At 37.5% G+C, this 26,162-nt stretch overlaps 1 long non-coding RNA gene across 2 annotated transcripts in view; it reads left to right on the top strand.

The window, feature by feature from the left end:
- Positions 1–16,770, top strand: part of LOC145694076 (uncharacterized) — a 57,225-nt gene extending 40,455 nt beyond the window's left edge. Inside the window, exons 1-2 of one of the 2 annotated variants that reach the window (XR_014132909.1) lie at positions 13,716–13,794; positions 16,453–16,770. This is a non-coding gene — a long non-coding RNA (uncharacterized LOC145694076). Of the gene's footprint in view, positions 1–13,715; positions 13,795–16,452 lie in introns of those variants that run through there. The other variant, XR_014132910.1, reaches the window with a different exon arrangement.
- The last annotated feature ends 9,392 nt before the right edge of the window (positions 16,771–26,162 follow it).

Consider the following 26,162-nt stretch of genomic DNA (forward strand, 5'->3'; position numbering starts at 1 on the left):
TGTTCACCGCTGGGGAAGGAGTGGATGTGGGAGTTGCCACGCCTCCTCCAGGAGGCAAATTCGGCATGTATCCCGGATAGGCTTGCGCTCCCGGTATGTGGTTCGAACTCGGCGCGCACTGTTGGGATGCACCTCGATGACATCCAAAGTTCATTGCTCCCGATTGGTAGTTAGGGTTGGAAACATATGGAGCATTCTGGTTTCCGTTCCCCCAGTTTTGCCTTCGGTTGTTGAACCAGGGTCTTCTGGCCTGAAAATTTCTTCTTCGACCTCGGTTCCCCAAGAATCGATTGCCATTTTCATTTTTCTTGGCATCACCATTCTTCTTTACTTCGTCCTCCTCCGTCTGCGACGAAGTGTCTTTAGTCTGTTGCGCCTTTCCGTTCTTTTCGGTCTTTTTTCCTATCTTCGCCTGCCGAATGTGCAGACGCTTGAATTTCTTATCTGTCACAGGTTCCACAGGTTCCGGATGACCTTCTATTTCGGCTATCTTAACAATCAGATGCTGAATATTCTTGGGCTCCACGGCTCGCAACAATTTTGCATCTCCAGCTGGCAGACAATCTAGGACTATTTCAATGAGTTCTGTCTCATCTGGATGTTGTGCCACAGCATAGTATTTCGGCTATGACCTTCCAGGCAAAGTCAGTTAGCCGGTTATACTTGGACCGGTCAAATTTCATTCCTTGGATAAATTTCTTCTGCAGGCGTTCCATCCTGGCCGAGAAATAGTGCTCCTTAAATAGACGCACAAAGTCCGCATAACTGCTGATGTCTTTGCAGACCGTTTGGTACCAAGTCTTGGCCCCAGCCGACAAACAACACGGTACCAAAACCATGCGTTCGTATTCCGACGCAGAGATTATCTTAAACGCCTGTTCTAAACTTTCAAGAAAAGACCTGGCCAAACCATATTCTCCAGTGAAGTTTGGTAAGTGATTTAGTTCCGACAGCCTAAGATTCAACGCTCTATTTCCAGAACATCCCTCATATCTGCTGGGATTCAGGGGAGAGTTGCAGCCAATCACAGGGCTCTTTGCATTATTATGATTTTGTCCAAAATTCGAATAAGAGGTATAATTTGGGCCAAAAGGTAAGTTGCCTGGCATCGATACCACTGTGTGACTACATACTCCCTCCGGAATTCCAACAAACGAAGAAGTCCTGTCTGCGGCACTACTGGACACTACATGACTTAAGCTACATACATTGGAAGTCGAGACCGAAGCCTGAGACCACGTCAATAATGGGTTTAAAGTCCTAGAGGCAACCTGACCACTCATGATATCCCCACAGGTGGGACTGGAATTGTTCGTGACCAACGAATGTGAATTTAAGTCAAACGGCCAGACATTCTTAGTGTGAACGTCGGTCGGCTGACAGACAGAGACTGTCACCGTTGGGACAGTACGAGTCTCCCCAACCGAAGAGACTGGTACATCCACTCGGGTGTCAGAGTCTGTTCCGTCAGAGTCAACCCCCTCACAACCAACAAAGTCACGTGACCGCTTGCGACCGACCCGACCTGGTTTACTTTGCTCCTGATCCTTCACCAAAGTTTGGATCTTAGCCTCGAGTACGTCATAAGATTTCTGGGTGCTCGACTCGAGATGCGATAGTTCTTTAGCGAGCTGATCACATCTTCGATTTTGCTTTTCTACTGACAACCGGAGATTCTCCTCAACGGTGTCTACCCGCGCTGTTATCGTATCCTGAAATTCCCCCACCGAAGTGTACAAATCGCGAACTTCGTTACGGAGGTCCGATACGTCCTTGTTTACATTTTCCACCTTTTCATTTACAATTTGCACCATTTCCGACTTTAACAAATCAAATTTTTGATTCATCGCGTACAAATTATTATCTACTTTCTCAAATCTTTGGTTCATAATACTGTCAACCTTTTCAAATTTTTGGTCCAAAGTTAAAGTTAAAGTTTGACTAAAACGTTCTAACATTTTCACAAGGTCTGTCACGGATGCAGGTGAACCTGCAGTTCCGACACTCTCTCCACCGTTGTGTAAGAGTTTCTCTCCCGTGTCGTGCGTCGCGGTGTTCTGTTCACTTCCCCTTTCCTGTGACTTGGAAAGCGATTGCACAGTCAGCTGTTTGGCCACACACGTTTTACAAAACCAGGGCTCACTACACTTATTCAATTCTTCTACCTGCTCGTCGGTTATACCATAGCACTGTGCATGCACCCATCCAGAGCAACCGTCACAATAAACACTAAAGCCCTGTATTTCTTCACTACAACATACATATTCATCCGGACTACGGGATTCAGTACTCGACCTGCTACCAGCAGACATCTCCATTTCATATAAATTGTTTTCCCCAAGTTACACATATACAAACTTAAGAGTGACTACACATCGTTCAAGGAGTCGTTTGTCACAACAGTCCCCATTACATTACACTGCTCTTTCAATATGATTCACTTAGCACTCGCGAAAGGTTGGAATAACAGATCCTGGCTGTGGAACGCCAATTTTACAAAAAAAAAAGTCATATAAAATAAATAAATAAAATAAAATGTAAATAAATAAAATAAAATAATGATGATGATACTGATATTGTGTTTCTGTATGACGTTCACTTTCCTTAAGACTATGGTTGCGTGAATGTGTCACTGATTGCTGAACGCGAACCCATCGGGCCCAGACGGGCAAGCTGTCAACACTCACTGACCCATCCACTACACCAATCATCTCCGGAAAGTAGAACTCAAATCGTCCCAAAATGTGAAGATTTCTAAGCCTCCCTCATTCTCACTCGCAGTCCAGCATCTCGATCCGCAGGTCATAGCCTGAATCCCATCAAGAGATAAGGTTACAAACCACAACCCGACAGAACAAGACACTGACCCAAGAGTGAAACTGACGGTGAATGCTTCGAAAATCTAAATGTTTGTGTTTACTAACCCAGATAAAAAAAAATCTCGAATCAAATCTAAATCGCGCAACGGGATGGAATTTCGAAAAAAAAACTGAATGCCAAAGTGAATTTAGTTGATCCTATTAACGAAGTGAAATTTCCTGGCAGGTCTGTGATTCCAACCCCGGTCACACTAAGTGAAATCGATTCTGTGAGTTTTCAAGACGCTATATTTACTTTCGTTACGTACTGCTTTAAACACTTTACTTTCTGAGTACCAACAATACTATTGAAGTTACTTTACTACATAGTTTTAAAATAATTAGCTTTGCACTGGACAATGAAAGATTTTGTTTCGACTCGCACACTTTATTACACTAACTTTCTGTATGATAAGAAATAACAGAAGAATACATTAAAAAAAAAATCGCAAAGGTTGGAAATTGAGGAAAATTCTTGACATAGCTGAATGGGTAAGTCCATCATTGCATTACATACTCTCTTCACATATCATGAACAATTCTACATACGTTTAGTTTAGTCAAAACAATTTGAAAATAAAGACATTTACTACTATAACCACATGAGCCTTGTACTACACAGGTACCACTTATTACGGCTGTGTGCTACATACTATACTTTCTTTACTTAGTATTTTCTCTTTTAGATACCGTTGTGAAAGTAGGGTCAGCGCGGAGGATTTATACCAACAAGGTGACCTCCCTTGTATGAGCTCAGACCTCATCCACTTTGATTCCACAACAAAACATTTTCTTTGAGACAATACATACACTAAATAAATCTACATGAAAAGAAAGTACACTTAACCTAGTCCCTAGCCTAACTATCTAACTAACTTAACCTAAAACATATAAAAATCACTTTATTCAACGGATTAATAATATAGCACACACTCTGCCATTCTACCGAGGACGTATGGGACGTCGACCATTCAGCTTTAATTTTGAATTGGAAAAAAAAAAGTCTTAAATTATGTGCTTAATATTCGAATTTCCGGTCTCAGGTGAAAGGAATTTAAAATACATAACGAACGTGTTGTCACTGACGAGTATCTCCCATTACCAATAGTTATCCAAGCACCCTTGTTATCAATGTGAGCCGAAACTTTGTATACATTTTGTCTCATCGTATTCAAACTACAGTGAAGGTAAGCACAAACCAAAGAATGGATTAATTTTGTAATATAGCAGTACGGAAAAAATAATAAATAAAAAAAATATATATATGAGATTACATATTCAAAATATAATTTTGGGGTGAAATGTATGTACTCGAAAGTATACACATTTCATGGACTGTTGGTAACAAACGTCCACACTGAAACTCCAAAGAACAATTTTCCCCCCATTGAACGACTGATTTATGTCACATTACTAAGTTTGCATACTGTATAACTTAGGGAAAACTACGCAGTGTTTAGCACATTTTATAAGGCATCACAACACCAATAACATAACACATTTTTCCAATCCGGAAGAGGTTAGAATTTAGAGGTTCTCACGTGGCCAAAACAACAGAAAATTTTGATGCTATCTTCTATAACTTACTTGGATTCCATGGGAAAAATATAGAATACTTCTCTCCCACGTCTGATGGTTGTTGTTATTTTACACCAGCTCTCGAGGATGGAGAGCCTACCTCAGTGCACAAAAAAAATAAAATCATCGGATCTGACATCCATGAGTCGACAGTGAAGATGGCTTTTCCCCCAAACCACTTTCGGTCTGACGTGAAAGATTTGCTCTCACTGCAGAAAATCCTATGTCCGTTGAGCACAGCAACCTACTCACTGCCTTCCATATTATGTCCACAGATATCACAGGTATCAATTATTTTGTGTCGAAACCTTTAACTACTTCTCTTTCAGTTTTTTTTTTTTTTTTTTTATGGACGGAGATTATCGTACGTCCATAACTTAACACTGCTTCCGGTAAAGACAATGACAATGGGAAGAAGATCCCTAATTGGAGGTTCATTGTGACGTAACTATACGATGATAGGTGTATCTATCAAGATCAAAGAAGCCGAAAAATCTCAACCACACCTGTGATTGCGGAAGATCCAATCACAGATAATTTAGGTTAAACAAAGAGATGCTTCAAGAAGCTACTATGGCTGACTTTGCAAATATAAAATTTTAAAGAAGATTTTTTGAAATAAAATTTTTGAATTCTTTTGAAGATTCCCTAAGCCAAGATATGAATGAAAATTGATTGGAAAAGACTAAAAACGACCAGAAATTACCTTATTCCACAAAATAATATTATATTTTAGCTAAATATACAAATAATTGTTCAATGTAAATATATTACCATATATTTCCCTCTAAATATACTAAAATCATTAGTTCAAGGAACTTAACGCAAATTTTGCGGTCTACTTCAAATCAAGGCATTGATTAATTACATATTAAAAATAAAATTTTAATAAATATTAAATTCATATATACACTGGTTGCCCAAAACTTCCGGGCCATGTTACATTATACGATGTATAAGGTAACAAGATGTTCTGGTTGAAATGGTAGTTGTAGCCTGAAATTACTGCATTTGGAAACGTAAAGTGTAATGTACTATTTGCTGCAGTTTAAAAATCCATCTTCACAACTCCAAGTTTTCACAAGTGAAAATAGATGTCTGTAACTGTTCAAAGTTGGAGAAATGTCATGCGTCTTAACAGGCGCGCAACCAGAAGTTTTTGTTGGGAAGGGGTTCAAAGTTTGGGAGATCCAATATTACAAGACAAAGTGTGGGGGGTCTATGTAGTATTGAACTGGTGTTGTTCTACACCCAAAAAATCTATATGCGATTGTTAAGTACTGCCACCTATATTCTCAGAAAAAAACAAACGAAGTAGATTCTCTTATAAGCAAAAAAGGAGTATAGATGAAATGTAAGATCAAATGTTTCTCCTACATCTATCATTTTTCTGTCAGAAAATTATATTTTTGTTTTATAAAAGTGTACAAATGTATGTTGAGTTACGAAGTTTGGGAGAGTCCGGACCCGGTGGATCCTCCACATGGGTACGCCCCTGTATCTTTACTTCTGATAGCCAATGCACAACCTGCATTGCCTATTTAGCTTTATATATTTTGCAGTTTTAGTTACTTCTGATGGGTTGTCTGGCTTCATGGGATGGCTATAGGCTTCATTGCCTCAATGTATAATTCGCCTTATTTCAGAAAGGCTATGGAAAGAAGAAATTCCCCACCAGTGTTTTGTATTTTAATAATATTTGTAATAACTATATAAAATAGCCAAATAATAATACAGGTCACTAAATTATTGTATTGTCAACGGACTAACCTTCATTCTTATCACCAAAGGTTTTTAAAAGATTCTTAAAACCATATATTTAGTTTCGTTTAATTTAACCTCTAGGAAAGTAATGAAAAATTAAAAGAAGATAGAATTTTTATCATGCCCCCTCCCGAAAGTCTGGGTCCCCGACACATACCGGGATTGCCACTCTCTCTCTCTCTCTTACAGATTGCCCTAGTGATATGCTTAGATTTAATGTTGGGTGCAGGGGTAGAACGCTTACCTCTGGCGGGATCCCTGGTTCGATCTTCGACCAAGTTTATGGTGGACAACATAGTGTCCGTGGATTTTCTCGAGGTACTCCTGCTTCCTCCCACTTTCTCATTCCACCAATTCTTTCATTACCATTCACTTGCTTTAATCATCATATTCCTTAGCCTAAGGGACATAATCATGGACGTTAAATTGAAAGATTTCATTACATTTTTCAACATTGGATGCACATTCAAACGCACACAAGTTGAACGTCATATGAGATTTGAAACGCTTTTGGCAGGTTTCTAACAAAAGTAATGATTATCTCAAGAGCTTCAATTTAATTGGCATTTATAGCCGATAGCTCAATAATCTAATAACGTACTTGAGACCATTTGCATGTATTCTGTTAATAAACATAATGGGGTTTTCATTGTTATATCTTCACCCTGGCAACCCTAAACTTACGAGTCGATTTATGTAAATCTTTACGATTGTGATATAAGATAAATCAGGAAAAACAATACTGTGGGAAACGACACCGAAATCGAGTCGTGGAAAACCGCACGTAAGCGTTGTTGTGGGCAAGCATTCGGCTAAAATTGAGCTTCATTAAAGTTTCAAATACTGTATATAATAAATTCAGTTCTTATTTGGTTATCTCTTGAGTTTACCTACCAACCAACATGCGGTTATACAAATATTAATGCTCAAATCTACGCAAATATGGTTACAGCCCTTGTCTAAAAGTAAATAGCAAAGTACGTTCATGTTCAGTGTCATCACTATCTATTTTGAAATATTCAAATTCATTAAATACAGCTTAAGTTACAATTAAATCATCACAATATATCACTGTAGAAATACACAGTTGTTAATGCATAAGTGTAAATATGATTACATTACTTGCTGTCGCCTTATTTTGAAATTAAATTGAAATAATACAGTTCTTGAGTTGCAGTTAAATCGTTACAAAAGTTCTAAATCGGCAAACTGCCTCATGCTACCGACATCTGTTAACAATAAACGATAATGGAAGTAGATAGTTATTAGCTTGACTGTTTACTATAGGAATTCGTGTGATGCACTGAGATATTTACTGTTTATAAATAAGATTAAATTGAAAAGAATGACCTCGACTTCTACCTGGGGTACGTAAAGCTAAATCATCTTCTAAAATATTAAAACTTACAGACCTCTTTCATTATTGATAACTTTACCCTTTGAAAATCACGCGTGCTTTGAAGACATTGTAGACTTCATTTACTTGCAGTGAATCGCATTCAATATTTAGGTAGAAAAAAAATCCAACAACTTCGTAGGTCTCTTAGTAGTGGAGTGCATCACTGAGAGAATTCATGTTCTTCCTGTACTGTTAAACTACATTTGTTTCCATTTATAACCAGGCCTGTAGCCAGCCCCAAAATGTACGGGGGGCCCGGCTGAAGTTAGGGGGGGACCGATGCAACCATATAATAGTTTATTACTATAGTATACTTCATTTGTCAGTCTATCGTAAAAATTTTAGGGGGGGCAGTCAAAATTTAGGGGGGCCCTAGACCCCTCTGGATATGGGCCTGTTTATAACGTTATCATGCCTTTTGAAGTTATAATGACTGAACAAAATTGATCTAAAACTCAGGATACAAATGCAGCAAAAATGTAGATTTTATTAAGAGGCTAATGAGAACAAATACTGAAGGAACATGAACTATCATTCATAATTTTTGCATGTTAAATATTTTATGAAAAAAATATAACATTTTGTTCTATTGTCCCTCAAATGCCCCCACTTACAGTCCTGAATGGATTGTTTGTAATCCTTTTTTCTCCTTCATGTTAGAATGTGATCTAACTTTTTTTAAACCTCACATTCAAAGTATTGAATATGGGAGTACTAGTTCCAATTTCGCCTCGAACTTTTACGAGGGCTGACAAGAAAGTAATGAGAATTGTTGAAAAAAAAATAACTTTACTTACATTAAAAAAAAAAAAAAAAAAAACACAATGTGATTACCATCAAAGTACTCCCCTTGTGCCTCCACACACTTGCTCCATCGGCGTTTCCATTGTTGGTAGCATCTCTGGAAGTCATCTTTTGGGATGCCTGCCAAAGCCCGTGCTACCGTTGTTTGAATGTCTGTTTCTGCTTCAAAATGGTGTTTTTTAAGAACTGCTTTCATCTTTCGAAACAGAAAAAGATCACACGGGGCGATGCCCGGTGAATAAACAGGGTGTGGTAGCACTGTAATGGATTTTGATGCCAAATACTGCCGAACAGACAATGCAATATGGGCTGGTGCATTTTCGTGATGGAGAATCCAGGTGTCAGCAATCTCTGGACGAACGCGACAACACGACGGATGCGTTTTTTTTTTAAGTCTTTCGAGAATTTCTGTGTGGAAATGTTGATTTACTGTCTACCCGGGAGGTACCCACTCTTTATGGACAATTTCCCTCAAGTCAAAAAAGCACACAAGCATGCATTTCACCTTGAACTTCGACATGCGGGCTTTCTTTGGTCGTGGCGAATCTTTCCAACACCATTGCGCAGTTTGACGTTTCGTTTCGGGGTCATATTGAAAACACCAACTTTTATCACTAGTGATAATTTTAGTAAATCCGGGTTAGATTCCATTTGGTGCAACAAATCAGCCGCCACAGTCCTCGGGTCATCTTTTTGTTGCTGTGTGAGATTTTTCGGAATCAGTTTGGCACACAGTTTTCGCATTCCCAAATTTTCAGTTAATATCAGAGGCACTGTTTCTCGATTCATGTTCAGTTCATTCGCAATCATTTTCACGGTTAATCGTCCATCCGCTCGTACAAGTTCCTCACCCTGTCTGTATTCTCTTCCGTTCGTGTTGTTGTGGGTCGCCCACTGCGGTGTTCATCTTTGATTTTTGTTCTGCATTCCGCAAACATTTTGTGCCAACGATACGCCTGTGCCATTTATAACACTTCATTTCCAAAGGACTGCTGAAGCTTCCGGTACGTTACCGCGGCAGTCTCACCAAGTTTTACGCAGAAGGAGATTGCGTAGCGCTGCTCAATATTACGTGGTTCCATTGTTGTGACGGGGGTCCAACACACGACTGCACTTTTCAACCTCTAGAGTGTCACGTGCTGTTCTACTGGAGGCAAGTATTTGGCTCTTCCAGCAACGTCAGTTCCCGCAGAAAGAGTGTTCTCAACAGCTGGAATCAGTGCAAGTTCGCGGAGAAGTAGAATCACACCTGGACACGTTAATATGTTGTTTTTTTTTTCTTTTAAACAGGAACATGAAGAATGAGTGAGGTCGAAAAGTAGATTTCATGAAATCTCAAGAGTAGTCCTTGTATGAGGTGTATACTATTGGGCTTACTATTTTCAAATTAAACGGCGTGACAAACATCTTGGCATTTGAAGGCGGCGCTCCAAGTTCCCTTTAAATGCTGCTAGCAAGTGAGAGGCCAGCGATATTAACACATTTACTTTGTACACATTCACGTCTATCCCCTGCCATCTGATCGCGCTGTAGTTTGTCTGCTTAGCCATAGCCACACCCCTTTACCACTTGGCAACTTGGCCCCAGAACTTGCGTTTTATTCGTTTAGCTGAAATGCCAAGATGTTTGTCACAGGCTTTAGTCCTTGATGAACAATAATATTAATAATTTTAATTAATAGTTTTAATTTTTGATGTATAATTCTTGAAATTTAATTTTTCCAGCCCCGGGGTATAAGAAACGTGGATAATAGGATAAAGTATGTTCCGCACCATTGTAATTCTTTCAATATTCTCTCACTGATGATTGAACCCGGGCCCACGAGCACCAAAGGCACATATGCTAATCACAAAGCCAGAGGAAAGGGTTGAATTTTAATTGTTATGTGCATCTATATCACAAGTCACTATTCAGTGAAATCACATTAAAACTATGTATATATTTTTATAATTGATTTAAATTTTGTTTTAATACTTATTAGTAATTATTTATGAACAAATGTTGGAAACAGCAAAATCACAGTTATAAGCTCCCGAAAATGATAAGTAACTTTGGATTTTATGTAGTTCAAAAACCATGAACCTATAAAAGGTTGTCCAAGGACTTCCTTAGAAAGTAAAGTATGTGCTATCCATTTATCAGAATCCTACAAAACATGTATAACGAATATGGTTGAGGAAGTCTACTTGTGAACACTGCATTCCCATTTCTTCATTTGTTGCATAAAATGCATGTGCACGTGATGCAAGATTGTAAAACATGTACATTTATATGGAGTCCATATTAATTTTTAAGCTTCTTATTAGTTTGTATCAAAGGCTCTCGAACTACTTCGATAGGTACACTCATGTCCAAATGATTGTCGCATATCTATAACTGTCTTCTTGTAAGAATATAATTTGATAATGATTTTGCAGGATACTTTTAATACTGATACTATGTGTATAATCGGGAGATGTGTATTTATGGTAAATTTCTAGGAAAAGAATAATAAATACGAAAATTAGAGTGAGTAAAACAAAATGTTGCTAAATGGACAAGAAAGTTATATTTTTCGTTTTATTGTTCTCAATTACTGCTCTTTTGACATGAAATTTGCCACATACATGTCTTTCCCGATTATACACATACTAACATTATAAGAAATTCCGGGGAATTCGTTATCAAATTATATTTCTACAACATATTTATAGACATGCGACAATAATTTTGGACATGAGTGTACATGGTTTTAGAGCTACAACAGATCAAATTAATAACAATAGTGGTATTTACGATGTTCGTATGAGCTTTTTCTGTTCTTTCATTCCAAGTATTTCACTTGTGATTTTTGTATAAAATTAACACCCTATGTACAGATGGTGATCAGAAAAATGGAAACACCTGTAGTTGGCAACACGTCAGATGTATGGGTTGGCAGTGGTGTTGTGGCTCCCGCAGCGCCGGACCGCTGGTGGTGGTGTGTTAGGTCGGTCTCCATACTACGTCAGACGCAGTGGAACAGCAGTGTCCAGTGGCTGCAGCAGACGGAGGTGGTGTAAAATGGGAGACCTCTCAGATTTTCAAAGAGGGCAAATTGTTGGTGCGCGGTTATGTGGAGTGAGTGTGACGGCAGTGGCTACTGTGTTAGGTGTGTCGCGTGGACAGTGTCGAAGGTGATGACGGCCTACACAACACACGGGAAAACCACATCGGGGAAGCGGAACAGTGGGCGGAAGAAAATAATGAGTGACCGGTCACGCCGTGTATTAAAGCGCATTATTCACGCAGAACCGTCGTGCCACTGCGGAGCAAGTGACGGAGGAACTCAATCAGCACCTCCCCCACCCTGTTTCGACAATCACACTCCGCCGCGAATTACATGACATGAACTTACGGGGTCGTGTTGCACGGGCCAAACCGCTCATCAGGGACCATAACGCTTTCGCACGCTACAAATGGCGCCGCGAGCATGTAACTTGGACCGTTGAGGACTGGAAACGTGTGATATGGTCGGATGAGTCATCCTTCACCCTATTCCCAACCACGGGCCGTGTTTATGTGTGAAGAACGCCCAAAGAAGCTTATGATCTGCAGTGTCTCCGCCCAACTGTGAAACATGGCGGCGGGTCGGTGATGCTGTGGGCCGCCATATCATGGTTTTCATTGGGTCCTGTGGTCACACTTAGCGGACGAATCACTGCCAACGATTATGTCGCAATTTTAGGAGACCACTTGCATCCTTTGCCCGGATGTTGTTCCCGGACAATGACGCCATCTTCCAGGATGATAATGCACCGATTCACACAGCTGGCGTAGTTGCAGCGTGGTTTGAGGAACATCGGGATGAAGTTCAACACCTTCCCTGGCCCGCCCAATCCCCAGATCTCAACATAATTGAACGTATGTGGTCCGTCTTGGAAACACGACTCCGGCGACGATTTCCACCTCCATCCTCTCTCACAGAACTGGCCGATGCCCTGCACGAGGAATGGTGTAAAATTCCACTTGCTACCATTCACGACCTCTATGCCTATCACACTCAGCAGAAACCCAGTTAGAAGTCGGTTAGAAACTTCTAAATATTGGAGGCTGTGCTACAAGAAAAAAATCACGAGCGCGGACCGGGCTACGCTAATAATTTAGTATTCTACCTAAGTAGATGCCTAGTAAACAGACCTAAAAAAAATTATGTTGATAGATAGAAAAATATATTTCGCAACTTCTGCCATCTCATTTTCTGATATCTGTGGGGTGAGATATATATTATGTTGTCTGTGAATTATATGTCTGTAGGCAGGGACGTACGGAAGGGGGAGACACGGGGGTCCGGACCCCCCCCGAAATTTCGACTTTTTAAAAATTTAGCCTAATTTTAGGGGCAATTTTAGCAATTTTAATATAAAATAGCTTCATATTTAGTTTGAACCCCCCCCGAAATAAATTCCTGGGTACGCTACTGTCTGTAGGGAATCCTTTGCGTACACATTTCACATTGCTGAAACATTCCTTTCTGGATAGCGTATGTGACTTCCTTTATGTTGTTACGGGTTGACATTCCACGATTCCTCATATTCGAAACAACGCATGTTGCAATATGTATGTTCAATGCATTTAGATGACCCTAGCCCTGAAACTACGCACTTTTCCCCACAGGTCCGTAAGAACTTTAATTTTTCTTATTTGGTATTAGGGATCACCTCTTACGATTTGTTGGTATATAGACTAGTTTTGAACTTTCATATTGAACATATAATTAACAACAACAACAAAAAATAACCAAGTATGTAAATCCGCAACGGTAACTTCATATACTAAAAAGTAAATGTACTGTAAAACAGTCTGTGCCTAAAACAAAACTGTCAAAGGTATACTGAAACTGTTTCATTAGTGAACAGCTTCTCATGGGATGGGTGAGGCGCCTTAGGCCATACATTGCTTAGAGCCATAAGATGCCTAAAGCCACCATTGCATAATTCTATTTACAAAATACAACTTTACTTAGAGTCAGTAACACTTAATCTCGTAGTATTTCGAGTAAATCAAACATGTATTTCTATGGATATTTGCATTATCAGCGATTTTTTACCTATTAGTTTAAAAATTACAGAGGCGTTCAAAGATGTGTTCCATCAGTATGTAAGTATGATTATTGTTTCTTTTAGCTTTATAGGCAATGAATTACATACTGAATACATTATTAAATTAATTTCCGTCTGCTTTCTACGTGGTATCAATTATTTTTTTGCTCTTAGCAGTTATAATTGGAGAAATCGACTCCTAAGACATCCTGGAAAGCAGAACAGTTTTCAAGAACAAACACTAGTATAAAAGACAGCTCGGTTACCAAATATTATCATTCGATCATAATCGATATTGATAACAAATTACTTAACAATCATGAAGGTTTTGGTAAGTTAAATATATCTTATTAATATATCGTATTTTTGAATTAATACATTCAGTAACATCAGGAAATTTGATTCTCTAACAGCGCTGAATTCATAGAAGAGTTTGTAATTTTTTACGAGTAACTGAGTAATCTTCTATTTTTTAAGACTTACGATTGTTATTATATACTGTAATTATGAGCAATGGATTTTACTCTTTAATCCTTTTGTATACGTTTCAATGGATATATACGATGTAATTTATCATGTTATTTTTCTGTTTTATAATGGAACATTTCAGTTGAGAACATCTAATATCCTAGATGCGTACCAGGTGGTACTTTCAATAGGGTAGCTCGACTCATGTTTTTCACATTTCTTTTAACTACCTCAAATGTAGAAATATTTCTAGCTATTAAGAAAAAACGAAGGTAAAAGGTTGGGGAGTAATGTGTTCTACAAACAAAATCAATTTTAATGCGGCTAAAAGAATCATAAAAAGTCATAGCACTTTCAATGTAAAATATTGTAGAATACTTTTATAAAGCAATTCTTTTCAACTAGCAAAACTAGTTGGACATTTCAAATATGTATATAATCAAATATAGTAAACTTTTGATTTAAGTGACCTCGAATCGACAGACATCGAATTTTATGGATGGATTTCGACTGTATTTTTAAAAGAAGCAGCAGCAAATTAGATAATTGGTTATTGTGAAGCAACATTCGAAGAGAAAGCAACTGAAGCTTGAGATTTATTTCACAGTTTTAATACGCAGTTGTAGGAAGTTTTCTGTTAGTAATACGATATGTAAAGTACATGAGCTACTTTACATTTATATTATACGGCACAGTTCAAATGTAATATATTTTAGATATTGTTTAAACACAATTCGTGTTTCAACAACATTGCGCTTTGACGTACACAATTTCGTTCCAATTAGTACGTTAAACTCGCTGCCTTACTGTATATTTTATAAATGCCTTCCATTCAAAAAGAGAAACAAATTCTAGGTTAACAAACAAGACAAAATTACGAAGCATTTGTACTGATTTTTTTTTCTGACTGCAAGCAGAATCCAAAAATATTTTAGATATTCGTTAACGCACATTTGAACATGTTCACTTGTTCTGAACAGTTTTAGAAGCGAGAACTTCTGTTTAGATTGAGACATCTAGTAATTTTAGGAACCAGTATTTTCTTTCTCTACACGAAAAATGACATTAAAGAAAATATTGCATCTGGAATGAATACTATGAACATTATACAAAAATAGCTATGAATTTATTTTCTATGAGTTAAACATATTCTGTTCTGTAAACATAGTTATACAGAATATGTGAAAATTTGCTATTTACTTCATGTAGGGTAAAGTAAGGTGCATTATTGGTGTAAACAACTTCGTGAAAAAACGTTACTACCCATCACAAAGACATCTAACCTTCTGATGTTCCCATTTGTACTATGATGGACCTTACACCTAACTTCTTTCCTAACTTGGAAGCGATTCTGATATATTTTGTTACAGACTTGAAAGAAAACAGAGATACTTATATGATTACGGTGTAGGGACCATTGTTTTACTTATTTATTTCGAACGATCTATTTCATAATTGATATATTACTCTAATTTTCTGCTGTAGAACTTGCCTCCGTATTTTTCTTTTTAAAAATGAGCTGCTTAAGAAAACATACAGATTTTTAAATGGATATAATCAATTTTGCGCAAGTTTTCTATTACCTCGACGTCAGTGGTTAATATCTCTTAGGAAGGCAAACATTTATAATTACCGTGCTACCAGATATTAATTTAATGAATATTGTATATGATTATTAGTCTGCTTCTTGCGCAGAAGCTTTCATGAAATTAACTTACTGTTATAAAATTACCTCTGCTAACAACAGAAAACGAGCCGAGATAAACCGAAGCCAGAAGTTTCCGGCGCGCAAAGATGCGGAACACAGCTTCTGTTACCAAGCCGAGCCTGTCCTTAGGAGAGCTCGGCTACCAAGTGTAGCGATTTATATTCCTTGGACGATGAGCTACTTGACCGCCAAATTTGGTTTAGATCCAGTCACTAGTTGCTGAGAAATAAAGTACCAGACACATATGCATACACATGCACCTGGAATGAAACTATAAGCTCCCGTATGATTACTCCGAGAGCTAATAATACATATAAAACTTCTATTCATATTAAAAGTAACTGCGAAATAGACTGGAAACTGTACTTACATTTACTCTGTGAATAGAGCCTCAAAAGAGATGAAAATATCGTGGAGTACTTTTGAAAAAAAATCATCAAGAGCTTAGATCTAACTAATATTGGAAAATTTAACAATACTTATATTTTTGTGCTGAGAATTGGAAGACGACCTCTTACATTAATATTTAAATGGAAATAAAACTGTTTCACTTCATTATCGATAAGCAGAAAGGTAATTTCTGTATTCTGACAATTGGAATTCACAACGTGAAATTTCAGTTTCTTACTAAAACGCACTGTTTTTACGTTACTAGTATGTTTATCCACTGCAATATTATACTCTACTATACGATTTCTCATTTCAATAATAATAATAATAATAAAACTCTCTCCTGTTAAAAAATATGATAACTAAAATTTTTCTCTTACAAAAACAATAGGAATATAAATATTTTTTAAATTATTATTTTAGGCTCTTCTCGCTCTCTTCGCCCTCGTAGCTGTTTCTTTTGCTGAAGAATCTGCTAGAGACAAGAGAGCTATTGGTCTTGGTCTAGGAGGCATTGGATTAGGATATGGAGGATATGGTCTAGGCTATGGAGGATACGGACTTGGAGGTATTGGATACGGAGGTATTGGTGGATACGGACTTGGACGTATTGGATACGGAGGTATCGGCGGTTATGGACTTGGTGGATTCTATGGTTAAACCTGAAAAAGAATGTCAACGTATAGTCTCAAAAAACCTGTATCCAAATTATAGTTGATTAAATATTATTTGCAATATCAATATTTGTGAACGTTATTGTGTTTGTTAGTTTTAGTATTATTCACTTAAATGATATCTGTCTTACATCAAATTAACTGAAATGAAACTTTTGGACGTCCACTTTTCTTGTGGCTTTTCTTCGTGCAGCTAATCGAACGCAAGAAATATATATTACTGCAAACTTGTATTTTATCAATTTCAATCCCACACAACGGAAGTAAATTATACTTCCAGGAAAGCCTGTGCCACTTATATTTCTGAGCTAGAGCCATTGTTCGATACATTTAATTTCTGAGCTACATAAATCAAGTTATGAACCTGTCTCGAGAGCACTGATACAGTAGGAAAGGCAAGATACAGTACTTGCGGGGGATGCTGATATCTTGATTCTTCATAAAGTGCTAAATGTCATGTTAAATCGTTATTTTCTTCTTCCCACACTTAATTTACTGGTGCTCATTCTTGCTACACATAGTATGTACTTTAGTAATATATTCTGAGTTCCTAAACCTAGGCCTTCAATAACCCAAAGTTCGCTCGTTTATTGATGTATTGGTTTCCTACTGACTTCAAACAGACTGCCATCTGCCATAGAGGCATAGTTATTTTCAACCCTGAAAGATTTCGTAGTGCGCATTATTAAATTGTGTATGTTGTTATGTATATATACATGGTCGATTTAGTGCCTTAGCTAAGTAGACTGGGGCTTGGGATGGCACATTTGGCTCCCTGTTCCCCACCTTATATTATATATATTCCAGAATAAACTAATTTACTGTACTTGAGATTTCCCACATCAGCGTTTCTGCATTACAGATTATAATATGGAGTTTCTTTTTTTGAGCTGTCCTACCGTATAAATGTGTCCGCAAAACTGAGTGCTGGATCCATTATCGATGACGAAGTTTAGTAGTTCGATCAGAATATACAATTTTCTTCATATATTAAAACAGACTGGGCAATGGCAACATCAGCACCTTCAAATTCGATAAGTAAAAATATATATTTTATTTTATTTTTGAGAGGGTCTGTTCTGAAAGTGTAGCCTAGGGCGTAAAAGCGTTAATCCGGCCCTGTAGGGTGGTCCAGAAACATATAGCCAAAAACGAAATTTGTGCAGGATACCGCGGCACCCTCTAATTTTTTTCCTTCCAATGTTAGTATTATTTTGGTAGAATTTCAGTTTCCTATTCCCACTGGAAGATGGTGCTCAACCACCCTTTTCCTTAGAAATACAGTAGGACCTCGACTATCTGATAGTTTTCGGGCTATTTCTCAGCGCCTATTCTACCGATTTGCACCAAATTTAAAGGGCCAGCTTCTATTGCTATCTGGTTTTGTTCCTTAAAATGTAAAACATATCAGTTGAATAGAAACTGAGAAATAGCTTGGAAACTGTCGGATAATCGAGGTTTTACTGTATTTTTATAGGTATATAGAAATTTTAATTGCAAAGAAAGTTAACTTTTTACATGCTAACATTTTTATTTAAAAACGACATAAGTTAGAGAAGCATGTACGTACATTGTACACACAATTACATTTGTACAATTTACATAATATATTTAGATACATTTATACCGGTGTATACACACATGGAAAGTATAGCAAACACAAGTGGCGTCCTCCATGGTGGATTACGGTACAGAAAGACAAGGTCGATAGAATGAACTCAAAAGTGCAAAATATAAGTAAATTCGCAAAGTAATAAACGACAAAGAAAACAAACAAATATTTTATCTCTATCTTATCCTGATAAAACAGTGAATGCTTAACAGCTCCATAGTGTCCAATTCACAATTGCAAAGCATCTATGGTGGACTTTTTAGTTGTCTGTGTCGAAACTGCTTTCCGATTTACCTCAACAACTTGCAGGAGAAACTGTTTACCTTCTTCGTCGTTTGTTAAGAGATTACTAAACTCCACGAAAAGTTTGATCCCTCTTTTTGTGGTGTCATTCACGACTCGAAGTTGTTTCACTTGCTCTCTGCCTTCCAGATATTCATGGTTCTTCTTCCATTCACCCGTCGGAAGGTTACGAAATTCATCTCCAATCTGTGAACTGGAGAGAATCTTTGCCGTTCGGCTGGTTGCAAAATCTCCGAGACTTATTCCTTCTTTAAGTAAGGTTACATCATCTCTCACGTTCCTCTCTCTGAACTCAGGTGTCATTCCTTGGATAATTTTGTTTTTCTCTTCTGAGAACTTTGTCTGAGAACAAAGCGAGACCTACCAATTCATCGGAAAGGTACCATAAATGACGTCCGAGGACTTTTCTTGTGGCTATGCTGATCTCATAATTGATATCTTAATATTTCTACAACTGGATCCAGAAGTTCGTATCTCCGCCAAGAGCTTCAGTTGCTAGTGGAGCTTGTATCCATACCTTGGTGTAGAGAAGGGTTCCAAATAGCACGAAACATACAACTTGGGTTCCCTCCTCCTTCGGCAGCTTAAACACATCACGGTGATCTTGAAAAAGGAAGATTTTCATTACATAGATTAACTTTTCCATCCACCGAGCGTGCTGAACTGGCCCTGGAGCTTTTCAATGAATCTTGTTAGAGGAAGATCCTAGAACAAGCATCGCCAGCTCGATGAGTTCTTGATAATCGTCTCTGGGTTGCAATTCCCTTTCGATAGTTTTCTTCAGGAAGTCTTTAGTTGAGACCATGCAAATTTCACTTTCCTTCTTGATTTCCAATGGCCGAAAATTGTTTCTCTGAACCCGGCCCCAAACCACCTCCATCTCTTGAAGATAGGAATATCAGGTGAATTCAAGCAACCATAGCATAGGGTGATGACTATTTCCGAAATCAATTCCTTCACCTGGTGACGACAAGCTAACCACAGAAACTCTCGGCCAATCCTGTGTTCAAGAAGAATGCACACCCCATTGATATGACCTGTGTTCACAGGGATAGTATCGAAATTCATAGCCTGCACTTCTGTCGATTAAGTTCCAATGTGTGATAAGGTCATGTACAATCTTGGCTTGATTCTACCCTGTCCCTGAATACAATTTTGGCATACTAAGAAGCTTCTCGTGACCATCGCCAGAAACAAGTATTGTCAGACGGTCAACTTTTCCCTCACCGAAAATTTCAGGTAGAATTTTCCCATCCAGTGGATCACGAGATGATATTCCGGAGAAAATTTTCTCTTCAGGGAATCTGCTCTCTTTTCTCTGAATTTCTCTCGCTCCCTAAGGACTGTGCTTCGTGAAAGTGGAAGGGATCTATTGTCGCAACCAAGAGCTGTTGCTATCGGGACCATTAACCGGACTGCTTGGCGATCAGATGTTTTGTTTCAATCCAGAGTCTGTTGCTAACTGGGTGAAAATCTCGGGTGTTGTGACTTTTTCCGCCCGTTTCTGTCGTTTCCGGCTTAGACATCAAGCTGGTTCAAATTCCTCATCCGAACTGGAAGAATTTTCGGAGTTTTCTTCTTCATCTGTAAAGCAACAGTGGAAGCTGCTGCTGATGATGATGTTAAAGCAATTGCTCTTTTTCTGCGTTCTTCTTTGTTTCGTCGCTGAAGAGGTCTTTCCTGCTTTCGTACAAGGGCCTTGTCTCCTGCAGCCATAAACATCTTACGATTTCCCCTTTGGTCTAGGAGAAAATCACAAGCTTACTTTCTTTTCATAACCGTCAAGGCATGAGCGTGGGTGATGTTAGAGTGGTTCCAATAACTTTACAAACTCCAACTCCCAACTGCGCTGGGTTTCAGGAGTGTGCCCCTTGTTTTTTCAGCATCAACCAATTGCAATGGATTTTTTCTATTTTTACCTATATGTTTCCTCAGAGTTGTAAGAATTGCAGCCTTAGACCACAACATCATCAATTCCTCGGTTGTCACCTGGCTCGCATTTCGCACCAAATTATAGTGTGATACTTTTAGGTAATAACGAAACCGTGGTAAGAAATGCTTCGTAGTTGGGAGCTGTTTCAACCTTAATAGCGGCAGTAAGTCACGGACACCAAACAGGAAAACTTCGTTACTCAAGCGAGTTGATGCAATTTTGTGACAAGTTCAGAACGAAACACCATTAAAATCACTTCGAAACCTAGGTTGAATCGTACTTACAGTTTTGTCCCGAACTCAGTTTAACTTACTATAACTCATTTAATAATTACTAATAATAAAGCCTATACTTAAATATTGAACACTTGAGTAAAAAACAGTAATCTTAGCCATGTCTCAGTAATTGTATGTGTATACCTTGTAATAGAATAAATAAGGAATGTCTCACGTTTATGATATGCTTTTAAAAATGCTATATATACAAAGCAAAATAATGGGGAAAATATGATCTTTTATGGGGTCGTTGAGCACCATCTTCCCTTTGATTTAGAAATACAAAATTTTACCCTAAAGTTACTATGTATGAATGTAAAAAACTTAGAGGGTGCCCCAGGTTGTAGCACAAAAATGAATTTTTTGGACCACCCTAGGCCCTGAATATATATAACTTTTGTTAATTGTACTGTTGATGGGGTATACTCTGTTTTCATTGTATTTGACTTGAATTGATTTTGAGTTTAGCGTCCCGTTCATCAGCGAAGCTATATGATACGATGATTTACAGTTTAACATGTAATCCGAACCACATGAGCTCCCACCGGAAATCGAATACGGGTCTCCCATGCCAAAGACGAATATGCTAACCGCTGAGCCATGAGGTAGCTATACTATTTTATATGTTACCTATTACTGCTTCAGTGTAAAATGGCTGGCGTACTGCATCTAGAACTATATATATATATATATATATATATATATATATATATATATATATATATATATATATATATATATATATATATTTATTTATTTATTTATATCTACCTGCTGAATACGATCGTTTTCTCTCTGAAAGCGGTTAATCCAGGAAGTATCTTACTTTATTTACGAAACCGTAGTTCTTCCAACGGACTTTTTTGTAGAAAGAATCAAACGTATTGCTAGGTATATATGAAGAAGGTAGAGGACACGGTGGTTCAGTGATAATCCATCGAGGCATTGAATCCCTCTGAAAAATGTATGGACGTTTTTTTAACTATCCTCGATGTTCCTGTGTTCGTATCCCTGTCGAGTTTGGTAGTCATGAAAAATGCAAGAAACTGAAACAAGATTTCCAAATGTGGTAGTCGAATGGTCGAAGACTAGTGATCGTGAGGCGAAATTTCCTGAAAGTTCGAGTCCCTCTGTAGAGTATTGTCGGATTTTTAACTATCGTGTAAGTTTCTGTCTACGTTTTCTTGCCAAGTTGAATAGTCCTGAAAGTGTAAATAATAATAATAATAATAATAATAATAATAATAATAATAATAATAATAATAATAATAATAATAATAATAATAATAATAATAATAATAAATGGTGGTGCGCTCGCTTCTGGTACGAGGAGCCCGTGGTTCAATCCTAGGCTGTGTGAATTCTTTGTGGACAATATCGTGTTCATAGGTTTTCTCTGGCTTCTGTTTCCTCCTACATTATTATTCTAACAATTCCTTCATAATGATTTATCTTCTTTACCCATCTTCTTAATTTTATACATGGGACGTAAAACAAAAATAGAAAGAAAATAGTGGAGGATAATTAAATGTATATGTTATGCTATATTGTCAGTGAGTGTAAGTCAAAAATTTCGAAGCTGAAGAGGATACTTACTACTGTTTTTACAAAATATTTATACTATTAGTATGTTGAAACATTTAGTAACCAAACCGGGAAATAATATTCAACTATAGTGCGTGAAATTAATTCTTTGTAGAGCTTTGTAAATTAAAGTGTGATCTGATTTCAGTTAAGCATTTTATTTGTCTCCATTCCATATTGATCAATACAAATTAAACAATGTTATAGGTATAACTAGCAGCGTTCACCCCGCTTCGCTGCGGTCACCCCGGAACGCAATAAACTTTGTTACTTAGATAATTTTTACTTTTTCGCTTTCAAGTGATATGACAGCGTTCACCCCGCTTAGCAGCGTTCACCCCGCTTCGCTGCGGTCACCCCGGAACGCAATAAACTTTGTTACTTAGATAATTTTTACTTTTTCGCTTTCAAGTGATATGACAGCGTTCACCCCGCTTCGCTGCGGTCACCCCGGAACGCAATAAACTTTGTTACTTAGATAATTTTTACTTTTTCGCTTTCAAGTGATATGATAAAAACCATAGAAGATTGCATTAAATGTTAACATTATATCGCCTGTCATTTATGTTAACCCGCCCCGCTTCGCTGCGGTCACCCCGGAAGTTGTCGCTTTCATTTATGTTAAGCCGCCGAGTGACACGGTCATGCGGGTTGCATATAAATACGTTTATATTTACCTATGATGAATAACTAACAAAGGATTTGTACGTTATGGACACTTGAATGGTCAATTATCTCAAGACACTGGTAATTAAAAATTAAAGTGATATGATAAAAACCATCTAGGGTCCAAATCCTAATAACCCCCCAAAAATAAAAGAAATTGGTTCAGCCGTATTAGCGTGATGAGGGAACAAAGGATTTTGTACGTTCTCTTTTATATATAAGATACTAGCAGCGTTCACCCCGCTTCGCTGCGGTCACCCCGGAACGCAATAAACTTTGTTACTTAGATAATTTTTACTTTTTCGCTTTCAAGTGATATGATAAAAACCATAGAAGATTGCAGTAAATGTTAACATTATATCGCCTGTCATTTATGTTAACCCGCCCCGCTTCGCTGCGGTCACCCCGGAACGCAATAAACTTTGTTACTTAGATAATTTTTACTTTTTCGCTTTCAAGTGATATGATAAAAACCATAGTAGATTGCAGTAAATGTTAACATTATATCGCCTGTCATTTATGTTAACCCGCCGAGTGACACGGTCATGCGGGTTGCATATAAATACGTTTATTTTTACCTATGATGAACTAACAAAGGATTTGTACGTTATGGACACTTGAATGGTCAATTATCTCAAGACACTGGTAATTAAAAATTAAAGTGATATGATAAAAACCATCTAGGGTCCAAATCCTAATAACCCCCCAAAAATAAAAGAAATTGGTTCAGCCGTATTAGCGTGATGAGGTAACAAAGGATTTGTGCGTTCTCTTTTATATATAAGATATACCAGAATATTTTCTTATGAGGAAGCAAAATAAATAATAAATAACATAAAGGATAACATAAACAAATTAATGTTAAATTAACTCTTGGTTCTTATTTTTGTAGTAATTGTTTTCATTTATAAACTTGCTAAAAGCTTCCTGCTACCCATATACGCAATTATCAGTTTTGTGTTTTTAAGTGAGCTATCACTTAAAGTAATAAACATTAATATACTTTGTTAATGACTATTTATTTACTTATCTGCAACTCATGTTTCTTTCTACTTACGAATAAGCGCTTACGAATAAAATGTAAAAGAAATGGTGACATAGTTATCTAACTTTTTTTTTTTTTTTTTTTCAAACATTGGCTATCACTTTTATGCTGACATCTGCAAAGGACTTCTAGATTTCTTTTTTTTTTTTTTTAAATCGCCCATTAAACGAGGTAAACAAGTGTGTCATAAAATTAATCAGGCAAATTATACCGGTATTCTGCTAAGTGAGCGTAAAATAATAGTAATAATAACAAAGTAATCATGCTTGTTACTAGAAGTCAAGAACATTGCTCAAGAAAACTAGTCTCTTTGGCTGTTTTCCATACAAACAAGATTTTTATGAACATAAATTCATTGTTTCACGGCACTAAAATTTAAATTCATAAAAAAAAAAAAAACTCCTGATCTGGTGACAAACACGTCCATCCAGCGCCAGCTTTATGAGGTGCGGAATCAAATTGGGAACAGTTTTGGTCGGACCGACGTTCCCAACTAACTTGCAATGTGTTATGATTTGTTAACTTGCAATCGAGAGTATATTGCACTCTACCGTGCGGTATCCTCAAGCGTGAAGCCGAATTGGAAGGAATCAGTCCAGTCACCTTAAGGCCGGCTCTACGGACCAGAGTTGGCGGGTGAATGAAAACTTGACCTACGACCCACTGACCCACCACCCACCGTGACCCACAACCCACCGTGACCCACTCTAACCCACCGTGACCCACCACCCACGGTGACCCACTCTGACCCACCACCCACCATGAATCACTCTCATCCACTATGACCTATTCTGACTAACGAAAATCCATCGTCATCAACTCTGAACACGATCCACGGACTCTTCTGTACTGACTAAAGAGTTTACACTTGAAATAAAACAAGACTGTGAAATTGTCACTAATCGGAGTTTGAATTTCTAGTCAATCGCTCAAGCACCACTCTGTTAGAATAACGATGGATTTGACCTTTATTATATAAAATGGTAAAGTATTTGTCAGTGAGAAAATTGAAACAGTTTTAGGTGGGGGGAAATTAGTGTGTGCCTAAAATATACTTGTACTAAGAGAGTATTCTTGCAAGTGTTAATTTCTGAACGCATTCCCCAAGAAACTTCTATTCGCAGGAAAATATCCCTGTACTATATGGAAAAGGTTATGGTTTCTCAGTTCACAGTATTTTTCTCACAAAAAACTTGAAAAATCAGTTTTTCATAGTTTATAAAGGTGCTCAGGTACCCTATGTGAGAGCATCTCCATAAAGTATGCTCATAATTGCAATTTGTGTAATCACTAAAACACCACGTTAAATTTAAGTTAGAAATATGCATAATTGGAATTATTATGAATATTTAGTCAAAGTAGTTTACTTAAAGCATAGAAGAGACTTACTAAAAAATAGGTACAAAGTTGATTAACACAAATAAGCCATTAGTAATACAAGTGTACATTTTCTATAACTCGTAATTTTCCACTTTAAAACAAATCTGAAATCGGGTTTATTTCCTGTTGGTAACTTTTTCGTGGTAAATCATCCACAGCGGAATGATGTCCATCCTTCAGCCAAGAAATAACTAGCTCGTGTACTTTGAGCTTGTCTAGCGGTGGGCCATTAACATTGATGAACAACAAGTTAGACAATGTTTGAGCACTTAGTCTATCTCTAATATCAGTCATCTGTAAATTCATAAGGGGGAAATCCCCTTCGCACTCTGTCGTGGAAATTGATAATATTTCTACCCGATTTCTGCAACTCCTCATCGATGATCTGCTTGTTAGACTTAAGTCTGATAACGATTTTTCTTGGTCAGGTTTGAAATACTCAGCAAGAAGTATCATCTCTCTATCACCATACAACATCTTTTCCATATCAACCATGTCAGTTGGCAATGTCGACTCATGTAGAACAGAAATTTCATCTACCACGCCTTCGATAGGGAATCTTGTGAATAAATTATCAATTAAAGCCTGATAAACTGATAATTTCTTATTTGTTTATAAATTTAATTTTTGTAATTACACATGAAGGTTTGATGCTATTACC

Source organism: Thermobia domestica, chromosome 9, assembly GCF_964235325.1.
Source record: "Thermobia domestica chromosome 9, izTheDome1.hap1.1, whole genome shotgun sequence".
Taxonomy (NCBI): domain Eukaryota; kingdom Metazoa; phylum Arthropoda; class Insecta; order Zygentoma; family Lepismatidae; genus Thermobia; species Thermobia domestica.